General features: G+C 40.3%; 1 non-coding gene across 1 annotated transcript; it reads left to right on the top strand.

The window, feature by feature from the left end:
* The first annotated feature begins 1928 nt into the window (after positions 1–1928).
* Positions 1929–2035, top strand: LOC120252113. Its single transcript, XR_005533661.1, has one exon. It is a non-coding gene; the product is annotated as a small nucleolar RNA R71 (small nucleolar RNA).
* Positions 2036–22212: the final 20177 nt, after the last annotated feature.

Below are 22212 nucleotides of genomic sequence, written 5' to 3'. Positions count from 1 at the left end.
CTCTCCAAACCCTAGCCGTCTCACCCCTCAAGAGCCGCACAAAAGATGAGAAAGAATAGGGCAAAACGGCTATTTATAGGCCTTAGATCGCGTCTGTCACGTGCCCTCACGCGCCCGTGTGGATTTTCCACGCGGCCGCGTGGGCTGCAGAAATTTCCACGCGCACGTGAATGCGATTTTGCTACATGACATTTGCTACGATGAAATTTTCACAAAACGCGATCCGAACACTCTTCTCTTAAGGCCACATGTCCGGGCACACGTCCATGTGGTAGGCTATAAAACTTTTCTTCATCGACGTATCTTTGAGAGGTCTTGCAATCTTCACAAAGAGAAGGAATATGAAGATGTGGCTGCCTTTGTACCCTTCGAAATAGTGAATTGACTTGAATCTTCTTGGAAGTTGGCACACATCTCCACGTTTATGAACTGCTCTCGTGTCTTGATCCTTGAATTGAACAAGAACTCCCAACATTGTGTCTTTATAGCCTATCTTTGCTTCCTTTTTACTTTTCAAGGCATTCACAACGTATATGCATAAAAGAACACCAAATACACAATATGAGACATAAACCACAGTAAAAATGATGCTCAATGCATGTAAAACATATATAAAAATATGTCTACTCAAGCACTTATCAAAAGTCATCCGAGTGGGTCTAGGCTCGCCCAAGCCTAGCTTTTGAAAGAAGGTGTATGGCATGACGTTGATACTGGCCCCTGAGTCTGCCAATGTCATTTCTTCACCCAAATTGCCAATATTACACAGAATGATGAAGCTTCCCGGGTCTTTCTTCTTGTTCGGCATGTTCTTTTTGCAACACCACCGAGCAAGACGCATCTAAGATCACTGAAGTACTCTCCTCCAACTTCCTCTTGTTAGTCAACAAGTCCTTCAAGAATTTTGCATACTTAGGCATTTGTGCCAATACCTCAACAAAGGGAATATTGATGTGGAGTTGTTTGAACAAACTCAGGAACTTCTTGTATTGTTCAACTCCTTGGTCATTCTTCTATCTAGAGGATAAGGGATTCTTGGCTAGAAAGATGCGGGTGCCACCTTCTTCTCTTTGCTTGCTTCCTCCTTAACCTCTATAACCTTGGGATGCGTGTTCATTGGACCTCTCACTCAGAAGGCTATCTTCAACGTCATGACCACTTCTCAAAGTGATCGCCTTCACATGTTCTCTAGGATTGGTCTCAGTATTACTCGGCAAGCTTCCTCGTGGCCTTTCCGATAGAGACTTCACAATCTGTCCACTTGATTTTCAAGATTGTGCAAAGAGGCGGTGTGGTTACGAAGTGTAGCCTCGACTGATTGAAACCTTATATCTGACAATTTCACAAACCTAGTCAAAGCCTTCTCCAAATTGGTTATTCGGGTCTCCAAACCTGAAACTCGGTTTTCCATGTTTGGGGCTTGTTGTTGTTGGAAACCCGGTGGCCCCATGGCCTTTTGTGGACCTTAGTTGCTACACAAAAAATTGGGATAATTCTTCCAACCTGGATTGTAGGTGTTGCTATATGGATTCCTTTGGTTCCTCATTGCATTACCCACAAAATCGACATTCTCAACCGAAGATGCATCGCCAATAGAGATCGCGCAATCGGATGGAGCATGTTGTTCACCACACCCGGTGCAAGTAGTCACGGCCGTCACTCTATTCGAAGTTAGAGGATCTAACTTCTTACTTAATGATTCCACTTGACCCGCCAATAAAGTTACTGCATCTATCTCATGGAGCTCGGCCACCTTTTTCTTCTCCCTAGCATTCCATTGGTAGCAATTTAACCCTATTTCTTCAATTAGTTGATGGGCCTCACCGGGGGTCTTGCTACCTAAGGCACTTCCTGCTGTCACATCCAAGAGTTGCCTTGTACTCGGATTCAACCCGGTATAAAAGATCTCAACAATCATCCACTCCAAGAATCCGTATTGCGGGCACTTTCTTAGGAGCTCCTTGAACCTTTCCCACGTCTCAAATAGAGACTCCAATTCTGACTGTACAAAGGATGAGATCTCATTCCTAAGCTTTGCAGATTTTCCAAAGCTTCTACCATCTCCTCCAATGTGGTAATTGATAAGTGCTTGTGTGATATGAATGCGAAGCATTCTTTCCTTATGTTGAGCATTATTTTTCTCAAGTTTTTACATTAATATATGTGTTTTTATGTTACTTTTATGCATGTAGGGTTGTGAAACCAATTATAAAGGAAAGAAGCCAGTGTGGATCACAATGCACCGATTTTGGAGGAAATCTTGCTAAGGTTCAAACGCGAAGATATAAGTCGGGTGCGAGATGCTAGAGTGTGTGCCAACCTCCCCGTATTTGAGTTTGCACAACCATTTGGAGGGGCACAAGGGCAGTCACACTCAAGCATTAAGACTTATGCACATAGAACAAGATCTCCATCAACTTATCCGTCATTGAAGAAGCAAAGCGATCCACGGCATAAACGTGTTCCCGTTTATGTTACCTCGATGAAAAGTGGATTCGGGAGTATTTTTGACATAGTACTGTAGCAGGTTACTATAGCAAATCAATATTGTAAACACTATAGCAGTTACTGTTCACAGCCGGCCGAAAATGACAGAAACAGAGAATCCACACGGGCGTGTGGAAATTATCCACGCCCGTGTGGAAATTCCACACGGGCGCGTGTAGCGTCCACGGCCGTGGAGTTGCCCGATTCCAGCCCTATTTAAAGCCGATTCAGCCCCGATTTTGGTATTCTTTTCTCCATCTTTTCCCCAACTTGTGAGAGGGCTTCGGCTAGGGTTTTGAGGGGTATTGGCTAGGTTTTTGAAGAGGTTCTACGGCTCCGACATCGTGATTCCATTAGGAAGAAGGTTGGTAGGGGAGCTTCGATCGAGGCGTATCCTATACCGGATGAAGGAATCATTGGACGACGAGTAGAGGACTCTCCACAAGACCATCGACACGACCATCGAGGGGTTTCTTTATGGATTCATTGCTTTTACATTCAATTTCTTTGATTGTACTTAGCTCCATGGAGAGCTAAACCCCTAGTGGGTACTTGGGTGATTGTGAACCCTAGGATGTATTCGTTTCATTGAACTTCTTTATTATGCTTTCAATAAATTGATGTTTATTGTGAGTTCCAACCTTGAATGTTTAATTGTATGAACATTTCCCCTAGAGTGACACTAGGGTTGAGAGTTCTTGTTGGTAACCTTGTGAGTGAGTGACACACCACGAGCGTTAGACAAAGCTAGGTTGGAGAGGATTGAGAGGGTGAGTCGAGAGGTACAGGAGCGTCCCCTTTCCCCTCCGACGTGATAGATTCTACCTACGTTCCTTGAGTTCTTTGCAGCCATGATAGAGTGAATGGTCTAAGGGATCAACCTCTGATGGGGCCTAGTTGCACGTGCAATAGAGTGAAGCATTGAGGGGATCTTAGTATCTAGGGCTTAATTGTGGCTAGAGACCTTCCACCTGGACCAAAGGGTTAGGTCTATAATTAGGAAGCGATTTATCACTTGGAATCCCTAGAGCTCATTGCAACTTTATTCAAGTGCGAGGTTGAGAGATTATTTAATCTCTCCTCCGGGACATGAATAGAGTTAGGCATAGTTGACCTTAGATTTGGGACTATATATGTAAGGATTTCCATGACTCACCATTGCATTTATTAGGAAGCATAATAGAGAGTTCTTGCACTTGAAATGATTTTCCTAGGTGAAGCATCATCCGAGTACCCCATCTTTATCGATTGCCTTACCCTTTTCTTTATTCTTGCTCTATCACTTGTTGCTTTTATTGTTGAGAATTGAATCAATTTCACACTTGTCATTGTTGATACTTCACATAGCTAAGAACCGAATTAAGTGTCTTTACTCCCTACTCCCTGTGATTCGACTCCGCTCACCTGGAATTTCACACTTGTCATTGTTGATACTTCACATAGCTTTAGCTCGAAGTTCTGAGCTGTAATCGGGGAACGCACAATACTCAATTGTGTCCCGCAAGTGCAAAATAAGAAGAACTATGTGGATTGCTGCCACATGTGGATGAATGCCTTCTTTAACGATGATAGAAATAGAAGAAATAAACTGATGTGAGATCCGCAAGCGCACGGGTCGCCAAGTAATACCTCTCGCGCAAGCACGAGAGGATCGTATTCCCAGGGCCCAAGGAGCTACTATTACTTCCCTTTCGTCTATTTCCTAGCCTAACACTTCGAAAGATGAATAGTAATTCTAAAAAGAGAAAGAATTAACTACAATGAAATCCGGGGTTCTACTACACACAATACGAACTCAAGGGAGAATCAAACACTGAAGGGAGTGATTTGGACAACGAGTCCCCCTAGGGTTGTCATTAAGTCCTGAATTTAGGTTGAAATGTGAGATGGTAGTTGGGCCAAGAGACTCCTAAATTAGCTCAACCCAATGGTCACGGCAATTGAACCCTAATCCCATACAAGTATTGGGTCAGAATTACTTCCGCCCAAATCCTCGTATGATTGCATTACACTCAGGGAAATCTCTAATCAGGGTCAATACTCAAACTAGGTCCAACCCTAATTGCTGGAGGGGTACAAAATACCCGATGGTCACGGTGTATTTGTACATGGATCCCTTCCAAGCCAAGCGTGTCTAGTACAAGGGCGATGGTCACGCAACCAAGTACAACCTAGAAGTTGAAATACAGAGTTCTCATGCAAATCAACACATCAAAGTACACAAGGCTTGAACCACAAACTACAAGATTCCATAAAAGAAATACAACATCCAAACAATGCATCAATAAAGATGATCATCCAAATTACAAACAATCAACCCTAGAGTTCATCATGTCCAAATCACAAATAAGTTAGTTCCTCATGAAAGAGGAATGCTCATACAAGTCCAAGGAATAAGTAAACAAGAAAATAAGTAAGAACTACTCCCTCTAGCTTTAAATCCCCTTGGATGGTGAAGATCTTGAAGATTTGAAGAGATCTCCCCTCAAATGATACTTTTGATGCCTAGGATCTTCTCCTTATCTTCTCCTCCAAAGTTTGTCTCCCTCTTGATGAAGTCTTGCGTAGTAGATCGCCGGCGGGAAGAGTGGGGCGGCGGCCTAAGAGGCCCTAGAGAAAAACTCCCCCTCCAAAAAACTCTCCTTTGCCCTAGAAAATCAGCCTCTTTATATATCCCGTCAGGTCCATACGGGCTCCATGCGGGCGCATGGAGCCCGTGAAGCTCACTGCCATTTTGCCCAGAAAAGGTGTCGGTTTTTGGTGTCGAATTTATCTAATTTGCCCTAGAAAAAATGCCGTTTTTGGTGTCGAATTCATCTAATTTGCATTTTCGAGCTTCGTTCGGCTCATTTAAGATCTCCAACACCGAAATAACCAATTTAAGCTTAAACGGGCATCAATTCATTAAAATGTACACAAATAATACAAGATTAATATATATAAAATATGTACATTTAGGCGTTTATCATAAACTAAAATGAATGAATGAATAGATAGGAAAAAAAGTGCAAAATACCTCTAAACGCCTACTCCCCGGCAATGACGCCAAAAACTTGACAACGCCCTTTGCGTAAGTCCCGCAAGTACACGGGTTTGTTGAAGTAATAAAATCCCTAATGAGTGGGGTATCATATCCACAGGGAGTAGGAAATAAAAACACTTAAATTGTTTCTTAACTAAATGAAAGATGAATAGTGATATGTGTGACAAGATGTGAAATAACAAAAGCAAAAGAACAAGAAAGAGAGCACAAATAAAGGAGAAAGTAAGGTAATCGATATAAATGGCGTACCCAGATATTGTTCCGCCTAGGATAATCGTTTCAATTGCAAGCACCCTCTATTATTCTTTCTAACTGATGCAATAATGAGTTGTGGAGATTCTTGAATACATGGTCCCAAATCTAATGTCAACCATGCCTAACTCTATACATGTCCCTGAGGAGAAATTGAATAACCTGTCAACCTCGCACTTGTATAGAATTGCAATGAGTTCTAGGGATTCCAAGTGATAAATCCTCTTCCTAGATGTACACCTAACCCTTTGGTGGAGGTGGAAGATCCTTAGCCATAATTAATCCCTAGGTGCTAAAATCACTTCAATGCTTCACTCCGTTGCGCCCGTAACTAATCCCCAACGGAAGGTCATCCATTAGCCCATTCACTCTACTATGACCACAAAGAACTTGAGGAAATAGAGGTAGAATAAATCACACCAGAGGAAAAGGGAATGCTCCTCTACCGCTCGACTCACCCTCTCAACCCTCACCAATCTATCTTTGTCTAACTCTCGTGATGGTCACTCACTCACAAGGGTTACCAACAAGAACTCTCAACCCTAGTGTCACTCTAAGGAGTATTCATACAATCAAGCATTCAAGATTGGAACTCAAATAAAATATTAATTAATTGAAAGCATAATAAAGAGGTTCAATGAAACGAATTCATCTTATGGTTCACAAATACCCAAGTACCCACTAGGGGTTTAGCTCTCCATGGAGCTAATTACAATTAATGAAATCAAATGTAAAAGCAAAGAATCCATAGAAAACCCCATCGATAGTCGTGGTGATGGTCATGTGGAGAGTCCTCTACTCGTCCAAGGGTCCCTTTGTCTGGCCTAGGATACACCTTGCCGAATCGGTGCCGACGAAAGCTCTGCCACTAACCTTCTTCCAAACGGAGCATAATCTCAGAGCCATAGAACCTCTCCAAATCCCTAGCCAGTAGCTCTCAAAACCCTAGCTGAAGCCTTCTCTCAAGTTGGGGAAAAGATGGAGAAAATAATGCTGAAATCGGGGCTGAAATCGGCTTTTAAAGGGCTAGAATCAAGAATCCACACGCCCTGTGGACACCCCTGTAGATTTTTCACACGGGCGTGTGGAATTAATGCACGCTCGTGTGGATTCTCTATTTTCATCCTTCTTCAGCCGGCTGTTAACAGTACCTGCTACATTATCTTGCTACAGTGCCCTGCTATAGTACCGGCCCAAAACACTCCCGAATCCATGCTTTCATCGAGGTAACGTAAACGGGCACATGTTTACGTCGTAGATCGCTTTGCTTCTTCAATAACGGACATGTTGGTGGATATCTTGCTATACATGCACAAGCCGGAATGCTTGAATGTGATTGCCCTTGTGCCCCTCCAAATCGTTGTGCTAACTTGAATACGAGGAGGTTGCCACACATTCCCGGATTTCAAACCCGACTTATGTCTTCACGTTTGAACCTTCTCAAGATGTCCTCCAAATGGTGCATTTACGATCCACATTGGCTTCATTCTCTAATATTCAGCCTCACAACCCTATCTGCATAAAAGTAACAAAAATACACACATATTAGTGTTAAAACCTAATAAAAGTAATGCTCATCATAAGGAAAGAACACTTCGCATTCTTATCACACAAGCACTTATCAGAATTCTCCACAGAGACCTCATAGGCCGGTTAGGGGCCTTTTACTTAGAAATAGGGCTAAGTCTATTCTTAGGAATCAAATATATCTTTTGGTATCCGTAGAGTGCTATGTGGTCATATGTGCTGTGAAGTGTTCAGACTCAGAGATTTCTCAACCAGAACCTCATAGGGGAACTAGTATTGTTGATCTGGAGATAGGATCTTATTGCCTTTAGATTCCCATGACTTAACCTACTCTTTCTAGAAACACTTTGTAAACCAAGTACCTAATACCTGAATCCTAGGAGCGAGCATCGCTTGGATACCCCACTTTTACTGATTAAGATCTCCCTTTATTTTACCATTGCATATTCATCTTTGGTATATATTTCTTTGCACATTAGATCATCACATCATCTCATTTATTAGGTTAGATAGCAGAGAAGAAGTTAGTACTAGTAACCCTGCTCCCTGTAGATTTGACTACCCGACCATTTGGTATACTATATTACTTGAACGACCTGTGCACTTGCGGACACATGCAAGGGGCTATATCACTTCCACGCACACCACCAAGGTGAGCTTGATGGCTATGATCTCTAATCCCCTTGAATGGAATCCAAATCTCCATTGAAATAGCCCCTTTATTGCTCGAGAGTCGTCTCCTTTCTTTCCTAGCTTTTCCTCTAAGAATCATCCCAAAGAACACCAAAAATTACCCTAAAACTTCTCATCATATCTATTTATACCCGACTTCTTACGGGTTGCTTACGAGAGTAAAGGCACGGTCGTAAGGGAGCTGGAGAAGATAATTGCGAGCCTTATAGGAACAGTTGCGGCCATATATCATGTTTGTAAGGTCTTTGGTTTGTGTTACGGTCCAACTTATAACCGTAAGCGCTGCACCATAAACTTCACTGTGTTGCTTCTTGCGATTGCCTTTATGGGCATATGTTGTGGTTGTAAACTTCTCTCAATGGTCCTTACAGGCATCCTTATGGGCGTAAGACTTACCCATAAGGTCCTCTAATTTAACTTTGAATTCCCCATACGAGACAGCAACATGGCCACAAGGTTCTCTAGAATCTATTTACAGCCATAAGGTGAGCTGTTAGCTACCAGTAAGTTACCCAGTTTTACCTTATCCTCGTTCGATTGATGTCGAGAGAGCTCAAACTTCTTTATTCAAGGTCTGGAATTCTTCTTTTTCGTTATTTCTCATCTTGAAGTGTTGTCCTAAGCTTGAGAATGTAAAGCACACTAGATTTAGCATTAAATTCCACAGTATGATTCTAATACATTCCGAATGAGTGTACAAAATGATATGAAATACATGAACATTGTACATTCATCAAGTTCCCCCACACCTAAGCTTTTGCTTGTCCTCAAGAAAAAAATAAAACATTACAAACCAAGTGGAGGAATTGCAAGACCTTAGGTGCTCAAGAATTGGGTAGTTCATAAGTTGTTTGGGTTTCAACAATACAAGAATGCTAAAAACTTTGAGTTCCAAAAATTGTGAACACTCTATTCAAGTTATCATTATGTGTGTATTACAACTCTCTACTTTACTTCTGTTGACCTAGAGGACTTCAATAAAAACAAAAATATACAAATAACTTCTTCTTTTCAAGGTGGTAGCTTCACACAACTCATAAAGTAGCGTTTTCCTAGAAGCGTACGTTGAGAGGCTTTCACGCTTAAGAGAGGTAGCTTTTCCCACATCTTTTACCCAAAATACAGTAGCTTCACTTATCTAAGGAGGTAGCTCTTTCTCTCATTAGGGCATACATAGTATTCGACTTATTAAGAGTAGCTTTACACTTCACAAGGGGTAACTCTTTCCATTTCTCCACTTTCTTTTTCTCTTTCTTTATTAAACAAATTCTTTCAAATTTGCAAAAAATTTTCTCAATTCAACCACATGATGTAAAATGAACTAAACCAAATGAAGTCCAACATAGTCTAAGTTGGTATACTACAGAAGTTGTGTGCTCTAAATAGAAGAATAGTTAAGAATAGAGTGCAAACTAAAAAAAAAAAAATAGAACTCAAAATGGAACAAACAGGCATTTGTCCACAGGAATACTAAGAAACTCATACTTCATTACAAATGAATCGTCATGAGTCAAACAAGGCATGTAAAAGAGTTAACAATGAAACTTAAACCCCTCCCCCACACTTAATTCATACATTGTCCTTAATGTATATAAATATAAGCATCCAAGGCAATGTAAATAAGAATAGGAGAGGAATGGAATATGATTACTTCCTGAGTTCAATTTGGAGAGTACATTGATCCTTGGAACCGGCCTAATGTCTCTGTTGATGTGCCCTAGCAGTTGGGGGTCACTCAAGGTCAAGAAATATGACTGAGTGAGCATCCTTTTTATAATTGAGGATGTAGGGTGTTGTACATAGTCCTGTGAAGTATATGAAAGACCATTAAAGATAAAAAAATAACAAGAACAAAAAATAAAAACCTACTAAAAGTCTCAAAATAAGTACAAAATAGGCAGGGCCAACCCTTGTCAAAAAAATTGAATACAAAGTCTGATAATTGATAAGTTCTTGAGTAGACATAATTATCTATATGTTTTACATGCATTGAGCATCATTTTTACCATGGTTTATGTCTCATAAACTGTATTTGGTGTTCCTTTCTGCAAATAGGTTGTGAATGCCTTAAAGGAAGAAAAGGAAGCAAAGATAGGTTATAAAGGCACATTTTGGTAGTTTTAATGCAACATAAGAATATAGACAAAAGAGGAGCTCATGTACATGGAGGTGTGTGCCAACTTCCAATAGAATTCAAGCAAATTTGTGAGTTGGAAGGGCACAAAGCAAGTCACACTCCCATATCCCTATTTGTGTGAAGAATGCAAGAGCTTCCCAATAATGATTTAGCGATGAAAAGTCTCATAATCTACCACGTGAGCATGTGCCCGACCATGTGGCCTCAAGAGAAGAGTATGTCAGTCATGTCTATGAAAAGTAGTGTGGCAAATCATTGTAGTAGTATTGTAGTAAAACAATGTTCATGAGACCGCGTGAGAATTTTTGCAGCTCATGCGGGCGCATGAAATCTCACAGGGTCACGTGGAGGCACATGATAGACGCGGTTTTTGACTATAAATAGCCTTTCTGTCCTATTCTTTGGGGACTTTTGCTAGCGTTTGAAGGGTGAAGTGGCTAGGATTTGAAGAGGAGGTCTTTGGAAAATTTGGGGGTGTTCTTCACCAACTTTGATAGATCTTATTTCCGTCATAGCATCAAGGAAGCCTTCGGTAACCTAGCTTCCGAGAATGATCTTTCAAGACGTTGAGCGACCCATCAAGTCCATCATCATGAATTTTAGGGTGTTTTATTCAATTGTTTTTATTACTTTTCATTGTATTATTCTTTGCTTTGTAATTTTCTTCATAGAGAGCTAAACACTAGTAGATATTTGGGCATGTGAATCCTAGGATCATATCTTTGTATTGATTTACTTCATGTTTTCTATTAAATATGAGTTTATTTGAGTTTCAATCTTATTTTCTCATTGCTTGAATGTTGTATTGATCCTTGTGATTGATTTGTATTGCATGATTTGTTGCTTTGGTGAGAGAGGTCTCCATTAGGGTTAGAACTCCAAGATTGAAGAGGGTTGATAGGATGAGTCATGAGATAGTGGAGTGCCCCATTTCCCCTCCGATGAGTGCTTCCTATCTCTATATTCCATAGGTTTTATGCATCCATATTTAGTATGAGGTGTGAGATTGAGAGATTTCTCCGACAGGACCTTGTAGGGGTTAGGGATCTTTCACCTAAAAGTAGGATTTATTGGTTGTTCGCTCACCCGCAAGTGTACGGGGTCGCCAAGTAATACCTTGTTCAAAATCCCAAGGATCGTATTCCACGGGGCTAAAGAGCTCCTATTACTCCTCCATCACTTACTTTCTAACCTTACAACTTAAACATGGTATTTCACTCTAATACATGCAATAATGCAAATAAATCACAAGTATAACAATTCTAAGGCAAGCAAGAAATTACAAGAGCAATGATAATGATAAATAGGCCTAGGGATGAGGATCCCCATGAGGGGTCATCATGCAATATGGATGCATAAGAACAACATAGTAAAGATGATTTAGACTGACGGATCTCAAAATTAGTTCAACCCCAATCTCTCGGTGGTTAAACCCTAATCCCATATGAATAATGACAAGGATCTCTCCCTAATCACATTCCTATGATTGCATTAAATAAAGGAAGATCACGCAATAAGGATACACTTAATCTAAGTCTAACCTTATAGATCGGAGGGGCTACCAACACCCAATTTCTCGGCATATCGATTCAAGAAAACTCCTTCTAGCTCATTAATGATCCAGTACATGTGAGTAGGACACATCTACATGTACAACTCTATAAAGAACTAAGGATCTCTCCATTTTATAGTTGTAGATATGAAGAACAATGAGCCAAACCATAAATCACACCAATGTATTCCAAATAAAAGTATAGCATCCACAATACATGATGACCGTCCAAGGTTCACCGACATCCCATGGCCTTGGGGGTCTAGTGTGCCATCGTAAAAACAAGTATCACAAACTCAAGAAAAACAAGAGACAAATGCATAAATGGCACTTCCTAGTTCGAATGATGATGAAGAAGAACAATGCTGGCCGAATGACGCTTCCTCTAGCCCAAGGAATGTCGAATGCTCCTCCTCCCTTGATGATGAAACTCTCCCCTTGAGATCCAAGCTCTTGATCACCTCCAAGCTTCAAGCCAAGCTCTCACAAGATGATGTCTTCATTTCTCCTCTTCTTCCCCCCCTCCCTCCCCCCCAAGTGTTTGCTGCCAAAAGTCCAAAAGTACCCCAAGAAGAGCCTCCAAATACCCTCATATACCCCCTGTATACCCTCTCTCAAAAACACCCTGTATGCCCATCAAAATAGACTCAAAAACCCCCAAAATGGCCTCCATATTGGCTCAATGAGGAACGCCACACTACCTCAATGAGGGGTGCATTGAGGCACTATGAAGTAGGGAAACTCCATTTAAGCTCTCGTAACAGTATCTATACTGGCTTAATGAGAACCTCATTGACCCAGTATGCCTTCAAACAAACTCTCCTCTTCTCTGGCTATAGTATTTATCTCGGGATCAATCCAGGGCAGCATTGAGGCCGTATGGCCTAGATTAAATAATAACTCAAAAACACTCCATGTGCTGCAGTATTATTGCTACAGTACCACTAGTACAGTACTCCATCTAAAGTAATCTGCTATAGTGAATATGCTACAGTACTGTGACCTGGTTTTCTTTTCTTTTTCGCCCAAATCATATCTTCGTGTCCTCCATGACTCTCTCATGCCCTGTGAAGCAAATAATACATGATTAAGCATGAAACTGGCATCAATTCTCATGAAAATACATGCTAGAGGTAACAAATACTTATACTAAAATACATACATTTAGACACTTATCATTTATCTTTAGGAATCGATTGTACTCTTAGGTGTCCCTAGAGTTTATTGCGGTCATATGTGGTGTGAGGTGTTGAGATTGAGCGATTTCTCCACCAAGACCTCCTAGGGGACTAGTATTTGTGGCCTGGAGGCAGGGATTGATTGTTCTTGGATTACCTCGACTCATTTAACTTGGTATAGAAACATTTAGTAAGTCTTCACTTCATGTTAGATCCTAGAGAGAGCATTGCCCTAGTACCTCATCTTTATTGATTGAGACTTCCCTTATTTTCTACCTTCTCTTTGCTTGCTTGCGATATTTTTTATTCTTGCGATTGAGTTCATTTCACTATAATCTTGATTCTGAATAGATAACTGAGAAGTGGTCATTACTAATGCTTCCGCTCCTTGTGGATTCGACAACCTGACTCATTGGGTACTTTATTACTTCGATACCCATGCACTTGCGGTACTCATACGGAAATTGGTGTGTCAAGTTTTTGGTACTGTTGCCAGGGAATGGGATATTAAGAACAATAGGACTTGGTTACTTTAGTGATTCACTTTTCATTTGTTTTTCTACTTCATACTTCTTTCTTTTGCTATTCTTATTTTCTCCTTTATCTTTTATCTCTATAGGTGAACTGTAATTCCTGGTTTTTCTCTCATTTCAGAACCATGTTTAAGGAAGCATCATTAAACAACTTGTAGTGCGCCTTGATCTGAGTAAGAAACATGAGGAAATTTTTAGTTTGAGGACAACTAAACTGTAAGAGACAGATGAAGAGTCTGGAGTGCAATATCAAGGAGCCGAATTATCAAGCTTGTTGGATTATTTTGAAAATTCTGCATTCATCTCTCTTAGAAATGGGGCACAATGTAAGTCAGAAGAGATTCCCATACCTTTCTCAATGGCATTTATAGTAGAATGTGTTGAATCTAAATCCAAATCAGATGAAGAGGATGAGTCCATAGCTTGTGTCGAGTTGGTTCCGTAAATTGAAGTGTATGGTTTGGATGCTCAAGTGGGTAATGAGGACAGTTTGGATGTTTTCGAGGTAGACAAATCAGAACAAGTGGTACTTGAAGGAATAATAGAAGACACCTCCAAGGGGTTTGAGGAAATTGAGTAAAAACAAGCAAATCGGCTACGACCTTCAACGGAAGAACCTTCTGGGTTGGAGCTGAAAGCAACTACTGGAACATTTGGAGTATGCTTTTCTCACCGAGGGATCAAAGTTACTGGTTATCATTGCTTCAAGCCTTTCTTCTGAGAAAAAAGAACTGTTGGTCACTATGTTGAAATTTCATAAAATAGCCAGATATTAGAGTAATCAATCCATCCTTTTGCACTCACAAGATTCTGATGGAGGATGATTACAAAACTGTGATTGAACCTCAACGGAGGCTGAATCCAAACATGAAGAAGGTAGTGAAAGCAGAGGTGGTGAAACTTCTTGATGCGGGAATTATTTACCCTATCCCGGATAGTGCTTGGGTAAGCCCACACAAGTGGTACCTAAAAAGGGTGGTATGACAGTGGTGAAGAATGAGCAAAATGAGTTAATCCCTACAAGAACAATCACAGGATGGCATGTTTTCATTAAAAATTGGAGATTGAATGATGCCAAAAGAAAGGATCACTTTCCATTGCCATTCATAGATCAAATGTTGGAATGCCTAGCTGGACACAAATTCTATTGTTTTCTAGATTGTATGTCGGGGTATTTCCAAATCCTAATAGCCCCGAAGATCAAGAGAAACAACCTTCACTTGCCCCTTTGGTAGTTTTGCATATAGAAGAATGTTGTTTGGACTTTACAATGCACTGGCTACTTTCCAAAGATGTATGATGGCCATTTTTGATAACTTGTTAAAGGATGTGATGGAGGTTTTCATGATGATTTTTTAGTATTCGGAAATTCTTTTGAGACGTGCTTAAAGAACCTTGAGAAAGTGCTCATACGGTGTGGAGAAACTTGGTTTTAAATTGGGAGAAGTGTCAATTCATGTTCCAAGAGAGGATTCTCCTTGGTCACAAAATATCTAGCTAAGGGATTGAGGTTGATCAGGCGAAGATCGAAATTATTGAAAAATTACCTCCTCCAACAAATGTCAAGGAAATTTGGAGTTTCTTTGGGCATGCGGGGTTCTATCGTTTATTCATCAAAAATTTCTCTAAAATAACTCAAACATTGACTAAGTTGTTGGAGAAAGATGCTCAATTTGAATTTAATAAGGATTTCTTGCTTGCTTTCAACTTGCTAAAAGGAAAACTCACACAAGCACCCATCCTTATCTCACCAAATTGAAGTCTTCCTTTTAAACTTATATGTCATGCTAGTGATCATGCTATGGGGGCTGTTTTGGGGCAAAGGAAGGATAAGCACTTTTTTGCCAAGTTATTATGCAAGCAAGAGTTTGACAAGTGCCCAAGAGAACTACACCACTACTGAAAAGGAATTGCTGGCCGTGGTATTTGCATTTGACAAATTTAGGTCATACCTTATTCTGTCACAAGTAGTTATCTTCATGGACCATTTAGCACTATGTTATCTAATGAACAAATCCGATGCCAAGCCAAGGTTGATTTGTTGGGTGTTGTTGTTGCAGGAATTTGATGTTGAAATCAAAGATAAAGAGAGGCTAAAAATGTGGCTACAGATCATCTTTCTCGCCTTGAAGGTTTGGAAAAAAACGATTATAGAAAACAGAAATTAATGATTCATTTCCAGAGGAACACTTGTATAGTATTAATTGCTTCCCCGCAAGTGTATGGGATCGCCAAGTAATACCTTGTGCAAGAGCACAAGGATCGTATTCCACGGGGCTAAGGAGCAACTATTACTCCTCCATCACCTATTATCTAATCTTACAACTTAAGCATGGTAAACTACTCTAACAAGTGCAAAAGTGTAAACAAATTGCAAATATAAGAATTATAAAGCTACACAAGAGATCACAAGAGCAATAATGAGATATAGAGGCCTAGGGATGAGGATTCCCTTGAGGGGGCATCATGAGACATGGATGCTTGATAATAACATAGCAAGGGTGATTTAGGCAGAAGAATCTCAAGATTTTACTAACCCCAATTTCTCAGTGATTGGATCCTAATCCCATACGAATGTTGATAGGAATCTCTCTCTAACCAACAACCCTACGATTGCATTAAGTATAAGGAGATCCCGCAATAAGGACACACTTACTCTAAGTCTATCCATATTATTCGGCACATCGACACAAAGTATACTCCTTTTAGTTTATTAGGGATCTAATACACATGAGTAGGGTCACATCTATTTTGTACAACTCAAATAAAAACTACGGATCTCTCCATAAAGTAGTTCTAGGCATGAATAACAATGAATTAAACCATAAATCATCCCATGCATTTCAACTAATAATAATGCATCCAAAATACATGATGAACCCCCCAAGGTTCACCTACATCCGGTGGCCTTGGGGGTCTCATGTGCCATCCTACAAACAAGCATGATCAAAACAAGTAAAACAATAAACAACCTCATAAATGACACTCCCTAGTCTAAATGATGAAGAAGAAGAGCAAGGCCGGCCGAATGACGCTTCCTCTACCCAAGTGAATGCCAAATGACCCCTTGACTCCTTCTCCTTTGATGGTGAAGCTCTCCCCTTGAAATTCAAACCCTTGATCACCTCTCGAGGCTCAAGAAATGCCTTCTTCAAGATGTCTTCATTGTTCCCTTTCTTCCCCCAAGTTGTGACTGCCAAAAAGCTCCCTTTTCATCCCTTCAAATGTGCTTTTATAGCCCCCATATATCCCGGCCATATAGGGGCCGTATAAGGGTCAAAAAGAGACACAATCTTCCTAAAAAATGTGCCATCCCGGGGTTAATGAGGAGGTCAACGATGGCCTCATTGAGGTCGTATGGATCAATGACAAGATCCCCTTGCGTATATTCCGCAAGTGCACGGGTTTGTCGAAGTAATAATCCCGGATGAGAGGGTATCGAATCCACAGGGAGTAGGGAATAAAAACACTTAATCCGCTTCTTAGCTATGTGAAAGATTAGTAGTGATAAGTGTGACAATGATTCAATTCTCAAAAGTAAAAACAACAAGTAAAAGAGCACGAGTAAATGAGGAGGAGTAAAGGAGGAGGTAAGACAATCGATAAAGATGGGGTACTCGGATAATGCTCCGCCTAGGATAATTGTTCAAGTGCAAGAACCCTCTAATATGCTTCCTAATCAATGCAATGATGAGTCTTGGAAATCCTTAAATACATAGTCCCAAATCTAAGGTCAACTATGCCTAACTCTATACATGTCCCGGAGGAGAGATTAGAAAACCTCTCAACCTCGCACTCGAATAGAGTTGCAATGAGCTAAAGGGATTCCAAGTGATAAATCTCTTCCTAATTATAGACCTAACCCTTTGGTCCAGTTGGAAGGTCCCTAACCGCGATTAAGCCCTACATACTAAGATCACCTCAACGCTTCACTCTGTTGCACGCGCAACTAAGCCCCAGCGGAGGGTCATCCCTTAGACCATTCACTCTATTATGGCCGCAAAGAACTCGAGGAACAGAGGTAGAATCTATCAGGTCGGAGGGGAAAGAGAACGCTCCTATACCTCTCGACTCATCCTCTCAACCATCTCCAACCTAGCTTTCTCTAACGCTTGTGGTGTGTTACTCACTCACAAGGTTACCAACAAGAACTCTCAACCCTAGTGTCACTCTAGGGGAAAGGTTCATACAATCAAGTATTCAAGGTTGGAACTCACAACAAACATCAATTAATTGAAAGCATAATAAAGAGATTCAATGAAACAAATACATCCTAGGGTTCACAAATACCAAAGTACCCACTAGGGGTTTAGCTCTCCATGGAGCTAAGTACAATCAAAGAAATAGAATATAAAAGCAATGAATCCATAGAGAAACCCCATCGATAGTCGTGTCGATGGTCTTGTGGAAAGTCCTCTACTCGTCGTCCAAGGATTCCCTTGTCCGGTATAGGATATGCTTCGACGGAAGCTCCCCTACCAACCTTCTTCCAAAGGAATGACAATGTCGGAGCCACTGAACCTCTCTAAAACCCTAGCCAATACCTCTCAAAACCCTAGCCGAAATCCTCTCTCAAGTTGGGGAAAAGATGGAGAAAAGAATCCTGAAATCGGCGCTGAATCAGCTTTAAATAGGGCTGGAATCGGGAATCCACATGTCCCTGTGGAATTTCCGCACGGGCGTGGATAATTTCCACACGCCCGTGCGGATTCTCTGAAACTGTCATTTTCGGCCGGCTGTGAACAGTAACTTGCTACAATACTCTGCCAAAAATGCTCCCGAATCCACTTTTCATCGAGGTAACCTAAACGGGCACACGTTTATGACGTGGATCACTTTGCTTCTTCAATGACGGATAAGTTGATGGAAATCTTGTTCTATGTGCATAATTCGGAGTGCTTGAGTGTGACTACCCTTGTGCCCCTCCAAATGGTTGTGCAAACTCAAATACGGGGAGGTTGGCACACACTCTAGCATCTCACACCCGACTTATATCTTCGTGTTTGAATTTTAGCAAGATTTCCTCCAAAATCGGTGCATTGTGATCCACATTGGTTTCTTTCCTTCATAATTGGTTTCACAACCCTACCTGCATAAAAGTAACATAAAAACACACATATTAGTGTAAACACCCGAGAAAAGTAATGCTCAACATGAGGAAAGAACGCTTCGCATTCATATCGCATAAGCACTTATCAATCAAGCTAGATAATGGCTTCTCTTGCTACAGTAACAATCCCAGGGTCAATCCCTAGCATTATTGAGGCCGTATGGCCTAGATCACTTCCTGATTCGAAAACTCTCCAGTTGCTATAGTGATCACTACAGTACCTTCCCATAATACCGCTGCTACAGTACTCCAGTAGCAGTATCTGTTATAGTTAATACACTACAGTACCGCGACCTGGTTTTCTTCTCTTTTTTGACCAAATCATATCCTCGTATCTTCCATAGCTTCTCCATGCCCTACGAAGCAAATAATACTTGATTAAGTACACAACTGGCATCCATTATTACAAAAATACATGCTAGAAGTATAAAATACATATACTAAAATACATACATTTATACACTTATCAAATATCCCCACACCTAAGAGTTTTCTTGTCCCCAAGCAAACAAATCATGAAAAACAAAGACAGTAATAAGTGGCTAAATGTATTACCTCCCTCTCAATTAAATTCAAGAATCTACAAGTACTGGAAAATAATACACAGATGATGATGATGAGTTACAAACAGTAAGCACAACAAAAAGATCCTGTCTCACCTCCTATATGTTTGTGCCATATGTGTCAATCTTCTACCTCATTTGCCCTGATCTAGTCTACCTACTGACTTCAATCAGCATAGCTATAGATGCTAATAACTCCACATGCAAGAGTACTGAGTCTTACAATGCTACGTGCTACTTTATTGAACAAGTAAAATCCTTCTAGCTCTTAAATTTGAACTAACTCTCTTTTATTTCTCAGAATCTCTAGTAGGTAGTCAACAAGATCACTAGGGTTTTTATTTTCATTTCATTATCATTTTTCAAGTCCGACTAACGTAGACTGCACAGAAAAACATCTTTAGGGTAGGGTGCATATGCTGGTTAGCCACAAGAGACACTCAACTACTCGATTACAGTCCACATAGACGCATTCATGCTTCATTAACAGAGGAATACTAACGTAGACTTATTTTTTTTCTTTTTCTCTTTTCATCATTTTTTCTTTCACATTCACCCTAGATCACATTTTTAGACTACCCTACATGCCACAAAACTTGGCTAGCTCAACAAGACTTAGAATTTCTTATAAGTTCATTGAAAGAAAGAACTTAGAATTCTAAGGCTAAGTACTCAAAGTTGTGTGTTAAGCATACAAGAGAGATAAAGTAGTCAAGTTGGCTATTCTGAGGGCATCAATAACAAAATTCAGTGCACAAGATAATATTAGAGGTGAAACAGGATTCAATAGAGTACAACAACAAATATGTAACTCATATCAATCATTAATCCATGCTAGAAGAATCTTACATGAATGAACAAGCAATCATGGGTAACACTAGCATGCAAACAATGATCCAAATATATGAAATACACCCATCCCCTCACCTAGTATTGTACATTGTCCCCAATATACACTAATCATGAAAATCATGGTAGAATAATAGAATAAGCAATGAAAATAATGGAGGAGGGTGAAAATGAACTTCCCCAGTTTATCTTGTGCAATTGGCAAAGAGTGACCCGAACACAAAGTATGGCGAGCTATACATGTCGGGCTCGCCTTCCGTGGGATGTGGAGAGGCTCACCAAGCTCCCTTAATGCCCTACAAGACAAAAAGGGACATCATCATTCCAAATAAAAATTTAAATGCAAACAAACTAAAAACTAGGGAGCAGTCAAACACACAAACTATATAAAGCAAATAAGGTCTTACATAAGGTTGGTAGGGCATCACCCTTCCCAACTCATTGTAATCAAACAAACACACATGCAAAAAGTAAAGATAAACAACAACTACGGAAATAAAACAAGTGTCCATGCTCAAAAGTGAAAAAGATTGTCATAAGCTGCTGTTCATAAGAGTTTCCAAAGGCTTGGAATTGAATGCCTCCTTGTCTTTAAGTGATGATGCTGCTTTCATCTTGCTTTGGCTCAAAAGTGCTCAACACCTCCAATGTAATTTGGCGAAAAGTAGGATCATCGATTGAGAATAAATTCACCCAACCATTATGAGATAATAATTCCTTCACTTGTTCATCCCACCCAAGTTTCACTAAGACACTCCATTCAATGTGATGAAAAGTTCCAAAAGGTTTGGTCTTCAAAATGTTGTATCTTGCTTTGTAAAGAGCATTAGAGAAACGAGGTTCTTTGGGAGTGTGAACATTGTGTCTTGGTCACTTAGAGGCAAGTTTCTTGACATTCGGCATTCATACATCAAGAATAAATCATATAAGGCTTAAAGGAATCCAAGAGAATGCAAAATGTGGTAAGAAAAGGGCAAGATAAATGAAAAACTCAAGTGAATAGGGTCCATACGGCCGTATGGAGGCCATCTGGACACTATTCCACTTGCACGAGTTTCCCCTCATCATAAAAATCAAAACTTTTGTACATAAACTCAAGATAATCCACAACCATGATGTTCATACCACACAAGACAAGCAACATACTTGAAAAGTTCCACACATAATCTCAAGAAAGCATGGAAAAATGGAGAAAATTAAACTAGGTTATCAAAGTTCTTACCGACAAAAACTTGAGAAAAATTAAGTGAAGCACGGAGGAAATCACTAGATCGACTTCTCAAAGAGGTTAGTAGATAATATAGAACAAGAAAGGAGAAGATTTGGCCAAGGTTTGATGGAGAAAGAAGAAAGAAATTCGGTTGGAGAAGAAGACTAGTGAAGAGAGAGAAAAGGTGGCAAGAATAGCATGTTAACCCCAACCCCATACGGCCTCAATGAGGGCCTCATTGAGGCCATATGACGTAGTTCTTATTCACTGGTTGGGGCAAACAGCCTCAATGAGGTCCTCATTGAGGCCATATGCCCTAAGTCTTTTATACTGGATGGGGCAGACAGCCTCAATGAGGCCCTCATTGAGGTCGTATGCCCCCTGAAATTATTTTCAAGGCTTTTAACACTTCTCCAAGAGCATAGGAATGGCCTTAAAGTGCTCTAAAACATCTCCAACTTGAATTAACATCTTAAAAGCTAGATCTAATGCATGAAATAATAACAAACAAAAGTGTTTCTCAACAAGGAAAACGAGTAAACCACAGCATAGACATTAAGAATGATGCACAAAGCAATGCGAGCTTGGACTTATTCAAATTCAAAACCCTAAGAAAATACAAAAATAACATTAACATGAACACAAAGAACATGAAAACATGAAATTAAACCCCCGAATGCTTGGGTTACCTCCCAAGAAGCGCTTGTTTAATGTCACGAGCCTTAAGTACCTTGTTACTTACCTCATTGGGGTTCGAATAATTTGAAATTACCCACGGTCACCTTTGAATTGTTGTAGTTGAAATATAGCTTCATCCTCTGTCCATTCACCTTAAAAGTGCCTTTTTTAGGGGTGGGTTACTTCAACTGCTCCGTGTGGGGAAACTTGAGTAACCGTATATGGACCCGACCAATGTGACTTGAGCTTTCCTGGGAATAGTTTCAACCTGGAGTTGAATAGTAAAACTTGGTCTAACACTTGAAACTATTTAGGGAGCTTGATATCTACCATGGTACTCCTTAAACCTTTCTTTGTAGAGTTTGGAATTTTCGTATGCCATGGCGCGCCATTCATCCAA

This window comes from Dioscorea cayenensis, chromosome 20 (assembly GCF_009730915.1).
Source record: "Dioscorea cayenensis subsp. rotundata cultivar TDr96_F1 chromosome 20, TDr96_F1_v2_PseudoChromosome.rev07_lg8_w22 25.fasta, whole genome shotgun sequence".
Taxonomy (NCBI): Eukaryota; Viridiplantae; Streptophyta; class Magnoliopsida; order Dioscoreales; family Dioscoreaceae; genus Dioscorea; species Dioscorea cayenensis.
The sequence above is the reverse complement of the archived record's forward strand: the minus strand, read 5'-3'. Positions and strand labels throughout refer to the sequence as shown.